General features: G+C 52.3%; 1 pseudogene; it reads left to right on the top strand.

The window, feature by feature from the left end:
* Nucleotides 1-799: 799 nt before the first annotated feature.
* LOC103116047 (polypyrimidine tract-binding protein 1-like) lies at nt 800-12,037 on the top strand (annotated as a pseudogene).
* The last annotated feature ends 647 nt before the right edge of the window (nt 12,038-12,684 follow it).

Here is a 12,684-nt window from a genome sequence, read left to right as displayed (position 1 = left end):
ATAGCCTTAGACTTCTGTCCAGGTAACACATGGGCCCAGTCATTGCTTCCTCCTCAGCATCTCCCTGTCACTGATATCCAGGTGACACCAGCAGGAGGGGCCACAGCCAGGACCTGGTGGAGCTGCATCCCCCCAGACCCGGGAGGCATTCACACCCCCCCCACCAGAGTGAGGTCCCAGCCCCGTTCTGCCTTAGCCTCAGAGCTGGCCCATGTGCAGAAGGGATGGGTTGGCTGGAGGCTGTCACTCTTGGACATTGTTTAGCTTTGCGTAGCCAAGGGCATGTGGCTTAGTGATGGAACACACCCCCCTGGCACGAGTGGCCCTGTGGTCAGGCGACAGGCCCCTGCTCACACAGCCCCCATATGTGGCGAGGGCCCCTGAGGTCTCTGGGGACCTGCTCTCCAGCCACAGTGCCCACTGCTGCCAGGGCTCTGGAGACTGGTACCTGCTCGGCTCTCTCCCTTTCTTTATTTTCAATATGTATTTATTAACTTTGATTTGATGGGACAGAGGTAGATCGAAAGGGATGGGGAAATAGATAAGGAGAAAGAAAGACCCTGCAGCACTGCCTCACTGCTTGTGAAGCTTCCCTCCTACAGGTGGGGACCGTGGGCTTAAACCTGGGTCCTGGTGCATAACCATCTGTGCATTTAACTCCATGTGCCACTGCCAAACCCCCCTTTCTCTCTCTCCTTCTTTCTTTCTTTCTTTCTTTCTTTCTCTCTTTTCCTTTCTCTTCCGTTTTTTCTTGGGAGAGGTGAGGAGAGCTTCTGTGGCCTCTCTCATCATAGAATGCATGACTGTCGTCAACAACTGCTGTGGGCTGACTGTGTCCCCAAAACTCCACACGCGGCTCCCCAAAGTTCAAGGGCTGGTGTATGCTGGCAGGTCTTTGGGGTTGTCAGGTCATGAGGGTGGGATTATCAGAAACCCCCCACCAGAGGCCCAGAGCCCCCCACCAGAGGTGAGGATGCAGCAAGGAGCCCTGGGTCTCCAACCCCCAGATCCAGACCTCTGTCCCCTCACAGCAGCCTGAGCCCCTCAGACAGCAGCTCTACACCTGGCACAGCTCAGGAGAGAGAAAGAGGGGGAGAGAGCGAGGGAGGGGGAGAGGGAGAGAGAGCTACAAGAGCACCTCTCAGCTCTGGCATAAGGTGATATGGGGGGTTGAACCTGGGGCCTCGAGCAAGCAAGTCCTGTGCTCTGCTAACTCCCTGGACCCCATCTCTTCACATGCAGGACAGCACAAGCTTTACTTCTTCAGTGCTGCTGGAAGCTCTGCGGGCAGACATCTGTTGGTCCCAGCTCTCTGGGGTGCTGACCAGTCAGCTGTGCCTCTAATCCACCTGTGCCCAGGACTTGACCCCCTGCAACAGCCCGGCCCGGCCTCCTCGTTCCTCTCTTGCTAAGCACAAGTGCCCTGTCGACGGCATTCAGCAGTTCACAGGACGGCGAGTGAGTTTCTTCTGTTATCTTCCAAAAACACCTACACAGCACAACTGTCATCAAAGAAGAAAGCTTTTGCACACACACCATCACTACTACTTCTGAAAATCTCTCCACAGGACAAAGAACAGACCCCCAGCCAGCTGTTTACAGGAAATAATTTTCATTCCCTGCCTGTATCCAGGAGGAAAGGGAGGATTTTTAAGAAAAGACACCCAATTTCACAAGATTCTGCTGATTAGTGTCCTTGCGGCCTCCATTCAGGCTGTCTGCTCCCACCGGAAGCAGGCTTCCAAAGGGAATGCAAAGTAGGCTGTAGCCAGCAGCTTCTGCAAAGGTGGGCCAGCGGTCCCCAGCGTCCCCTCCAAGGAGAACACCCTCCCCACCTCCTCCCGACAGGTGATGGTGCTTCCTGCTTCCCCTCTCAGCGGTGAGGAGAGGCTGGCACATCGGGGGAGAGCGAGCTGAGAAAGCGCTCACCCAGGTTACAGAGCGAGGAAGAGTAATGGTTATTGACGTAGTCGCTGTTGCTCACAGCTGGCTCACTGCTCACAGTTAATTGCACGGAAATAACCCTTTATTTACCAGGGAAGCTTCGTTCATCTGGAGCAACGGTGTTTAAAAATAGTCTGCCCATCCCTCTTTTCCACCCTAGACACACACACACACCACAAACATCCCCACCCTAGACTCACACACACACACCACATACATCCCCACCCAAAGACAGACACACACCACATACACCACATACATCCCCACCCTAGACTCACACACACACACCACATACATCCCCACACAAAGACAGACACACACACACACCCCAACCCAAAGACAGACAGACAGACACACCACATACATCCCCACACAAAGACAGACAGGTAAACACACACACACACACACACACACTCCCACCCACCCAAAGACAGACAGGCAGACACACATACACACTCCCACCCAAAGACAGACACACACACCACAAACATCCCCACCCTAGACTCACACACACACACCACATACATCCCCACACAAAGACACACACACACATTCCCCCAACAGACACACACACACACACACACACACACACCACATACATCCCCACCCAAAGACAGACACACACACCACATACATCCTCACACAAAGACAGACAGGTAAACACACACACACTCCCACCCAAAGACAGACAGACAGGCAGACACACATACACACTCCCACCCGAAGACAGACACACACACCACAAGCATCCCCACCCAAAGACACACACACACCACAAGCATCCCCACCCAAAGACACACACACACCACATACATTCCCACCCAAAGACAGGGAGACACACACATACTCCCACCCAAAGACAGACACACACACCACATACATCCCCACCCAAAGACAGACACATATACTCCCACCCAAAAGCAGACACACACGGCATACACCCCTCTCATAAATACGCCTGTGCTTGCGGCTGTGGCTGCTGTACTTTAGCCGAGGGCCCCACCCAAGAACCGCACTGCTCTGGGCAGCTCCCTGGCACAGGGCAGGGACGGTGTGCTGGGAACTGGCTCAGTCCCTCTGTGTGGAACGGCGTCCTGGAACCCACAGCTCCATCTCTAAGCCAGGGTGCTCCAAGCTGGCTCCACACACCCCCAGAGTACGGCCTTGGTGCTCTGACACGCGGTCCCTTTGCACGGCAGTGCTGTGGGTTGACTCTCTCTCGCAGGAGTATCCCTGTGTCTGGTGCTCCATGTGCCCGGACACTGAAATGATCTCCATTAAATCAGTGGATCTGGCTTTACTACTTGATGGTGACTGTGCCTCTTCCAGCTTCTGTGACCTGAACTGGACGATTTCTGCTTTGCTGTGATCTGTCTGAAGTGCTACCAGACATCCAGGAGCTGCTCTAATACTGACTGTGTGCACTTACGAGAGCCGTCTGTCTGCTCGGCTCTGCTCCAAGCTGTCTGCAGAGCAACCCCTCCAGCCTCCCACCCCCCTGAGACAGGTACCATTTCTCCTGCTTTGCACCCGGGGAAACTGAGGCCTGTGAAATGTTATGAGCTCAGTTGTCCTCAGCAGCGGATGGGCAAGGAGGTGCTTCCGCTGTGCAGAGGCGCCCTGACGCCACACTTGCCTGGGATATGCCGACAAGTCTGACCTGCAGTCAGAAGCAGCTGCGAGCTCCGCACAGGTGAGGGCTGTGTTTCCACATGGCCCTGCCACCTGAGGAATCCCTGCTGCCCGGGAGGTGGGGGGTGGGGGTGGCAGGGGGGAGGCTCTCTGCTTCTCACCAGACACAAGTCTGGAGTTTGGTGACAGCTGTCACTGCCACACTGCCAGCCCAGCGACTTTGGTCTCCTTGCACACTGGGAAGTTGTCTGCAGGGCGAGGACAGAAAACTCCTATTCCGGCGCCTCCACTCTTTCCCCCGCGGGTCCCCTCCGTGTGCCACAGACGGCACTGTCCCTGGCATAGCAGCTGGCAGCAAGCGGAGATCCGACGAGCTTTTCTCTTCCTGCGTCAATACAGTCCCTTCATCATGAGTGGGAGCTCTGACCCTGCAGGCAGCCCCCCTCTTTCAACCAACAGAAACGACAGCAAGAAGTTCAAGGGGGACAACAGGAGCACCGGGGTCTCCTCCCAAGTGATCCACATCCGCAAGCTGCCTGTGGACATGACGGGGGGGGGGGGGAGTGAGGTCATCTCGCCAGGGCTGCCCTTCGGGAAGGTGTCCAGCCTACTTGATGCTCCAGGGCAAGAACCAGGCCTTCATGGAGATGGGCACAGAGGAGGCAGCCAACACCACGGCCAACTACTACATGTCCATGACGCCCGGGCTGCTCGGCCAACCCATCTGCATCCAGTTCTCCAACCACAAGGAGATCAAGACGGACAGCTCGACCAACCAGGCACCCACGCAGGAGGCCCCGCAGGCCGTGAATGGTGCAGCCCCGCAAGCTGGCGGTAGACTCAGGCGTGGTGATGGCCAGGCAGAGCCCCGTGCTGTGCGTCACTGTGGAGAGCCTCTTCTACCCGGTGACGCTGTGTTAGGTTTGGGAATCCAAGGAAAACACCAAGAGAGACCAGAGTGATGTAAAAACAAAGAGCCTTTATTGTTCTAGCCCGGAGTTGGGGGCTCGGGCCGAGACCTCACAGCTGCTCTAGGTGATCGACCCCGAACCCCAGCACACGAGGAGATATATAGGGTATGGGTTACACAGCATACATGACAAGCTTAGTCTTGTGGTTATCTTCTTTACACATCTGGGGGAAATGTGGGGAAATGTTTAACAGGCTCTATTTCTCCGGAGATGCCTTTCTCAATGCTCAGCTTATCTTTGTTCCTGTTGACTCAGGGCCATGGGTTCAATTTACAGTCGTGGTCCTGAATTCCAGGACCTGTTCTTCTGAAACTGGGGCCTATCTCCTTTCTGTAGTTTTTGGAGCCTGTCATGGAGTCACTGTAGTCTGCAACCTTCAGCTGGACGTGTGCTGCACCAGATCTCCAAGTCTGGCACCGTCCTGAAGATCATCCCCTGCACCAAGAACAACCAACAAGTCCCAGGAGGGCCGGGCATTGGTGCAGCAAGTTAAGCCCATGTGGAGCGAAGTGCAGGGACCGGCATAAGGATCCCGGTTCCAGCCCCCGGCTCCCCACCTTCAGGGGAGTCGCTTCATAGGCGGTAAAACAGGTCTGTGGGTGTCTGTCTTTCCTCCTCTCTGTCTTCCCCTCCTCTCTCCATTTCTCGATTTCTGTCCTATCCAACAACAGCTATGACAACCACAACAAGGGAAACAAAAATGGGGAAAAATAGCCTCCCAGGAGCAGTGGATTTGTAGTGCTGGCACCGAGCCCCAGTAATAAACCTAGAGGCAAAAAAAAAAAAAAAAATGGGAAAAAAATTTAAAAAACAACCAGTCACAGGCGCTGCCCAGCACGCCGAGCTGACCCCGTGTGGCCAGGACATCTACAAGGCCTGCTGCACCTTGAGCAGCGACTTCTCCAAGCTCACCAGCCTCAACGTCAAGTACAAGGACGACAGGTGCCCGACCCGCCCTCGGGCGACAACCAGGCCTCTCTGGACCAGACCTTGGCGGCCGCCTCCGAGAGGACCAGGACCTGAACCAGGCCTCCAGCGGGGCGCCCGGCCCCTGCGTCGCTCCAGGAAGCCCGGCTCCGGCTTCTCATTCTTCAGAACATCTCCCCACCCTCCTCCACCCTGCCCCCAATCCGAGGAGGAGTTCCGGCTGCTCTTCTCCAGCAATGGCGGCCAGGTCAACGGCTTCAAGTTCTTCCAGAAGGACCACAAGATGTCTGATCCAGATGGGCTCCCTGGAGGAGGCAATCCAGGCGCTCATCGAGCTGCAACCACCACGACCTGGGCGAGAACCCAGCACCTGCGCTGTCCTCCAAGCCCGCCATCTAGGCCCCAGCAAGTGACCTTGCCACAGCAGAGGTTTTATTTTATTTGTTTTTTCTTTAAAAAAAAAAGAGAAATCAGTTACCTGGTTTTTTTTTAAAAAAAATCAAATCTCACTCACCTCTCCTGGAGAGACGGGGCGGCCTCCCCCGCGCCGCCCGCCGCGCCCTCCGGAGCCCGCGGTGGGGTCCCCGCCGCCCCTCTCTGCGCCTTAACGCTCGCCCAGTCCAGGGCCGCGCAGCCCCCGGGCGGGGCCTGAAGGACCCCCCCCCAGTCCGTTAATCACGTGTCTGACTCTGCCCGCCCCGCACCTGCTCGGAGCTTGTGCTGGGTCACGCTGGCGCTAACTGCTGCACCCCCCAGCCGCATGCAACGCCCCCCCACCTCCAACCGCGCACTGTGCTCCCCGGTCCCCCAGCCGCCCCGGGACCAACCCTGTCCAGGGCTTTTCTTCCTGCAGTTTATGGACCAAAGCTTCGTGTTTATTTATTTATTTATTTATTTATTTATTCATGAGAAAGATAGGAGGAGAGAAAACCAGACATCTAGGGAGTCGGGCGGTAGCGCAGTGGGTTAAACACACGTGGCGCAAAGCACAAGGACTGGTGTAAAGATCCTGATGCGATCCCCTGGCTTCCCACCTGCAGGGGAGTCGCTTCACAGGCTGGTGAAGAAGGTCTGCAGGTGTCTGTCTTTCTCTCTGTCTTCCCCTCCTCCCTCCATTTCTCTCTGTCCTATCCAACAACGACATCAATAACAACAATAATAACTACAACAATAAAGCAACAAGGGCAACAAAAGGGAAATAAATGTTTTTTTTTTAAAGAAAGAAAGAACCAGATATCACTCTGGTACATGTGCTGCGGGGGATCAACTCAGGACCTCATGATTGAGAATCCAGTGCTTTATCCACTGCACCACCCCCTAGACCACTTCCTGTTTTCTTTTCCTGCCTCCACCAGTGCTGATGGGCCCGCAGGGGCCCGAGTGTTAATGTCCCAGGGCCCCGGGCCAGGACCAACAAGGATGGGCCGCACCCCTCGGCTCCACGTGGGGCACCATTGGTGCAAATAGTAATTTTTTTTTATGCCTGCTGTGAGGGGTAGCAAATGTGTCTTTACGGTGACACAGATATATATACCGCCCGACTCCCAGCTAATTTTGTTTTTAAGAAACAGAAGGCAGATGATATGAGAGAAGGGAGAGAGAGAGAGACTTTGTTTCTCTGGTGGCATTATTTATGAACAGACATATAACCTTAGGCAGTGTTGGATGTTTGAGTATTGCCAACAATGAAAGGTAACAACTCCATTGAAATTTTGATGTCAGACTATTTCACACTTATCTACTATAAGCTGAGCCAACAGTTCTTGTGCCCTATAAACAACAGCAACAACAACAAGGAAAACACCCCATAAAAATTAAATTGTGAAACCTAAATTATTTATGTGATCTCATTTGTTGAACATATTTTGTACCATTGAGTCTAGCTCCTTCCTACTGTCAGAAGACTCTCAGGAACAGTAATAATCCTCGGGGGAGGAGAGATTTATCAGCCAGTGCAGAATGGGATGAGAGCCAAAGACGGAGATTAAGGGATACTGGTGACATTAATCAAGCCTCTCTGTGAGTCTTGGCCAAGAGGATGCAGTAGGTTGTTATTCAAACATTTTACACAGTAGCAACATAATTTGACCACGACCATATGTTGAACTCAGAATTACATGCTAGTCTTTTCCAAAAACAATCCCATAAAAATGTCAATACTTTTGTCGACTAATAGCTTTATCCACCAAAACAGGAGTTTCCATACAGAAAGGGAAGGCATGCTGATAATCACTAGCTCCAGAGGAGACCAGGCCTTCGGATCCTACCAGACCGACTGATCTACAAGCAAGAAGACTGACAGGAGACGTGCGAAAGAGGCTCGGTCTAACACATCCCTAGTTTCTTCCCCATAAAAGGAACGGGGACCGTCCCCCATGAGCTGCCGTCAGCGGCCTTGAAATATGAGCTTTGCCTTTTCACTGGAGGCAACGTTGAAGTCTTCTGGAATAGATAGAAGCCTTCATGCCAGTCCTAACACAAAATGAAAGCATCGCTGGGGGAGCAATTGTGAATATGTATGAACTTCATAAAACTCCCATTTTCCATGTTGTGGGTTTGGCTGCACAATCAAATCATCAGAGCTCAGGGAAAGCACCCATTAAGGCCCCGCCCCGTAGGATGGTTTGATAGAGAAGGAAGTGTTTGTCCTGGGGTGTGCTCATCAATAAGGAGACAAGACAGAAACATATCCCCTCCCTGCTGTGGAAGCCAGAGGGTGAGTGATTTCTCCACCGCACGGCTTCATTTGTACCACAGAAGCTGTATCTCCAATTTCCACGCGATGAGATTTTAAAAAACTCTTCACTGGGTCCATGTGAGAAATGACCTCCTGGGAGTCCAGCGGTGGCGCAGTGGGTTAAACGCACGTGGCGCACAGTGCACTGACAGGCGGAAGGATCCCCCACCTGCAGGGGAGTCGCTTCACAGGCGGTGAAGCAGGTCTGCAGGTGTCTGTCTTTCTCTCCCCCTCTCTGTCTTCCCTTCCTCTCTCGACTTCCCTCTGTCCTATCCAACAATGAATGACGTCAACAACAACAATAATGAACACAGCAAGGCTACAACAAGGGCAACAAAAGGGAAAAAAAATGGCCTCTATGAGCAGTAGATTCATGGTGCAGGCACTGAGCCCCAGCAATAACCCTGAAGGCAAAAAAAGAAAAAGAAAAAAGAAAAAGAAATGATGGCCTCCTTGTCTGAAATACTGATTTGCTGTTCAGTGTTGTCTTTCACCAGTCGTATCAATTCACTTTGGAAGAGCCCAGGAGCAGGTGGGCCCCATACACTGTGGTGAGCACATGGGGACAACCCCACCCCCAACCTCCTTCCAGATGTTTCGCTCAGACACTTGTGGCTGTCTTTGAAGAGAAATCAGACTTTCGTGAAAGACCGATTTTTGGTGTCCTCCAGAGCACCAAGCACCTTTCACGGCTCCCTTGACAGAGTCAGGAGAATCCCAGTGGGTCTCCTGTGGGGCCACAGCTTGGTCACTGGTCTGGTGAATGGACAAGCTGTAGTCCAGATGTGGGGAGAAATCAGAAGACTGAGGGGCCAGGGCAAGACCGGAAGAGGGACTCCCACTTTGTGAAGTCATCTGAAATTGCTCTCACTGCTGATGTCACCATTCCTCAGTGAAAGAAGAGAAGGAAGGAAGGAAGGGAGGGAGGGAGGGAGGGAGGGAGGGAGGGAGGGAGGGAAGAGGAGGGGAGGGAAGGAGGGAGAGAGAAAGGACTGTCCTAAATTTTATTTTGTAAGCCAGGTTGCTTCATTTCAGAAGTATTCAGCCTTCCAGAGGGATTACCTTGAAAGAGGCAACCACTTCTTAGTATATCCATTTTCAGTCTGTTTCTTTAAAAAAAATCCATAAGCTTTATTCTGTTTTTTCCTGAAATGTGTGGCTATATTTAAACAGACATACTTGGGAAGTTTTACCTAATTGTTCTTGTCTTTTAAAAAAAAAAAGTGCTCTATTTCCAAGTTCAGTTTCATGAAAGAGCCCCCCTCCCACCCTACCCCCACCTTACTGCTTAGAGCTTTCTGTGTTTTTCTTGGCTGGGAGAAGACTGTGGTTAAGTGAGAAAGTACTGCTGGACTCTGAAGTAGAGAGTGTGGAGAACACACACTTATGCTGACCTTTTCTTGAACTCCCACTCTAAAATATGAAAAGGAGATCTTATAAAAGATATAAACTCACAGTAATACTATTTTTTTCTTCCTCCAGGGTTATCACAGGGGCTAGGTACCTGCACCACAAATCCACTGCTCCTGGAGGCCGTTTTTCCCATTTTGTTGCCCTTGTAGTTGCCCTTATTGTTATTGTTGTTATAGTTGTTGTTGTTGTTGGATAGGACAGAGAGAAATGGAGAGAGGAGGGGAAGACAGAAAGGGGGAGAAAGATAGACACCTGCAGACCTGCTTCACCGCTTGTAAAGAGAGCCCCCCTGCAGGTGGGGAGCCAGGGGCTCGAACTGGGATCCTTATGCCAGTCCGTGTGCTTTGCACCCTGTGTGTTTAACCCGCTGCACTACCGCCCGGCTTCCCACAGTAATATTTTTACAAAGAAGCTAGAAATTAAAGGAAAAAAAAGGCAGCTACATTTGGAAGTTAAAAAAAAAAAAAAAAAAAGATGAAAGGGTGCTGTTTCCAGAAATAAGGCAAAACAGCTTATTTAGATCAATTTCCCCTCTGAAGGTAGTAAAATGGTGAAGGGACCATCAAGAAGCTCATTTTAAAGTCCTTGTCCAGCGACAGACCATAATTAATATTAGGACAGACCGTAAGCTCAGTCAGTTTTCACCCTGCGGGTAGCAGCTGAACCAAACAGAATTGAACCGAGAGAACGTGGCTCTTTCCGTTTGAGTCGTGCAAAATTGGGGGCTTCTGTAGAAAACCAGCCCTCCCCCAAAGTGGGCATCTGAGAGGCCACACATGTTCATGGGGGAGAGAGTCAGTCTGAGGTTCTCTGAAACTCATTCTTGGTTCAACATAGGACCGTGTCCTAGGGCTGCTTTGGGTAAGTGGGAAACAAAGGGGCTGACTGGGAGCCTGGCCCTTCAGCCCTGGAGCAGGCCGGGAAGCCTGACTGGGACCCTGGCTCTTCAGCCCCGGAGCAGGCCGGGAAGGCTGGCGGACTGGGCAGGAAAGGGCACGTGGCTGCCTCTCTGGGCTACAGCACCCGCACACAGGTGCTCAAGTGCTTGCATTAGTCAGAGTTTATAGGGAGTCTGGCCACAATGGGACTGGCAGGAAGTGTGACAGCAGAATGTCAGGGGACACATACAGCTGTGGCTTTGGCAATGGGACTTGGGTTCCCAGTCAGCAGGAAAGTGTGGAGGAATTCTGAGGGGGAGGCATGTCCTAGGGAGGCATTTTTTTTAATTTCTAGCTTCTTTGTAAAAATATTACTGTGGGAAGCCGGGCGGTAGTGCAGCGGGTTAAACACACAGGGTGCAAAGCACACGGACTGGCATAAGGATCCCAGTTCGAGCCCCTGGCTCCCCACCTGCAGGGGGGCTCTCTTTACAAGCGGTGAAGCAGGTCTGCAGGTGTCTATCTTTCTCCCCCTCTCTGTGTTCCCCTCCTCTCTCCATTTCTCTCTGTCCTATCCAACAAAAACAACAACAATAACAATAAGGGCAACTACAAGGGCAACAAAATGGGAAAAACGGTGTGACCTAGGTCTTAAACTTAAAACAGGGACTGGGTGGTGGTGCACCCAGTTAAGTGCACGTAGTACTATGCCCAAGGACCCGCAGAAAGACCCAGGTTTGAGCCTCCGGCTCCCCACCTACAGCCGGGATGTTTCATGAGCAGAGAGGCAGATCTGTAGGTGTCTGTGTTTCTCTTCCTCTCAATCTACCCCTCCCTTCTCAATTTATCTCTGTACTACTGAATGATAAGAAAGGTGAAAAGGGAGTCGGTGGTAGCACAACGGGTTAAGCGCACGCCGTGGCGCAAAGCGCAAGGACCGGCTCAAGGATCCTGATTCGAGCCCCCGGCTCCCCACCTGCAGGGAAGTCGCTTCACAAGTGTTGAAGCAGGTCTGCAGGTGTCTATCTTTCTCTCCCCCTCTCTGTCTTCCTCTCCTCTCTCCATTTCTCTCTGTCCTATCTAACAGTGACATAAATAACAACAATAACTACAACAACAATAAAAAACAAAGGCAACAAAAGGGAAAATAAAATAATAAATAATTTTTTTAAAAAGGGGGGGGAAAGGAAAAATCGCCACCAAGAGCAGTAGATTCATAGTGCTGACACCAAGCTCCAGCAGTAACCCTGGAGGAAAATAATAAATAAGTAAATATAACAATCGTGTGTGCATGTGACTCAGTGGTGCACACTTGAAGCTTACCTAGCTCATCAGAGTCTAATGAGACTTTGTTTTTCTTTTTGTTTTTAAGGCATAAAAGGAAAAGATCCCAGCTCGTATTCCAGGGAGAACAGGGAGGATAAAGACAGGGAGGACGTGACAACCGTCTCAGGATAGAAGACAGTCTGCCTTCTCTCTGCACACGGCGGGGCCGGCGGAACCCTCGTGAGTCAGTAAATCAGCAGTGACGTTGACATTGGTGTCTGAACATGTGATCGTCCTCTTCATGGGAAGGGGGTGAATTACATGTTGTGATGGGGTGGAGACTGAGCAGGCTGCTGGAGGGTAAGACCCTTCCAGTGCCTTGCAGGGTGGATGGGGGTGGGGGGCTGTGAGAGGGGTCCTGTGAGGAGTGAGAGGCTGCTGAGGTCTGGGGGCTCCCTGTCTCATCCTAACAGCCTCAGGGGCCACTTGGACAGTCAATCCCGAATAGTGCCTTCATGCGGAGAGTCTGTGGCCAGGCCAGGGAGGGACACTCAGTGCTCCTAAGGAGAGGAATGCCCAGGGCCACCAGCTCCTGCAGCGCCCCCATGAAGTCAGCATCTCCACTGGATTCCTCACTGGACAGAGGCAAAATGTCCTGGGAGGTCATGTCTGAGATTCCACCGTCTCGTGCCCAGTTCCATTCAGCGGCTCTCTGTAAACTTCCTCTTCCTGTTCCTGGAAATTCATTTTCTGTGTCTCCTGACTGGCCTGGTGCCCAGACTAAAACCTCTTATTTCTAGAAGAATTGGGCAGGGTTCCTGGAGGAGAGGAGCATTAGAATCCTTGGGCTCAGGTCGGACGGTAGCGCAGCGGGTTAAGCGCACGTGGTGCGAAGCGCAAGGACCGGCTCAAGGAT

Source organism: Erinaceus europaeus, chromosome 6 (genome assembly GCF_950295315.1).
Source record: "Erinaceus europaeus chromosome 6, mEriEur2.1, whole genome shotgun sequence".
Classification (NCBI taxonomy): domain Eukaryota; kingdom Metazoa; phylum Chordata; class Mammalia; order Eulipotyphla; family Erinaceidae; genus Erinaceus; species Erinaceus europaeus.
This window is presented reverse-complemented; position numbering and strand designations above follow the sequence as displayed.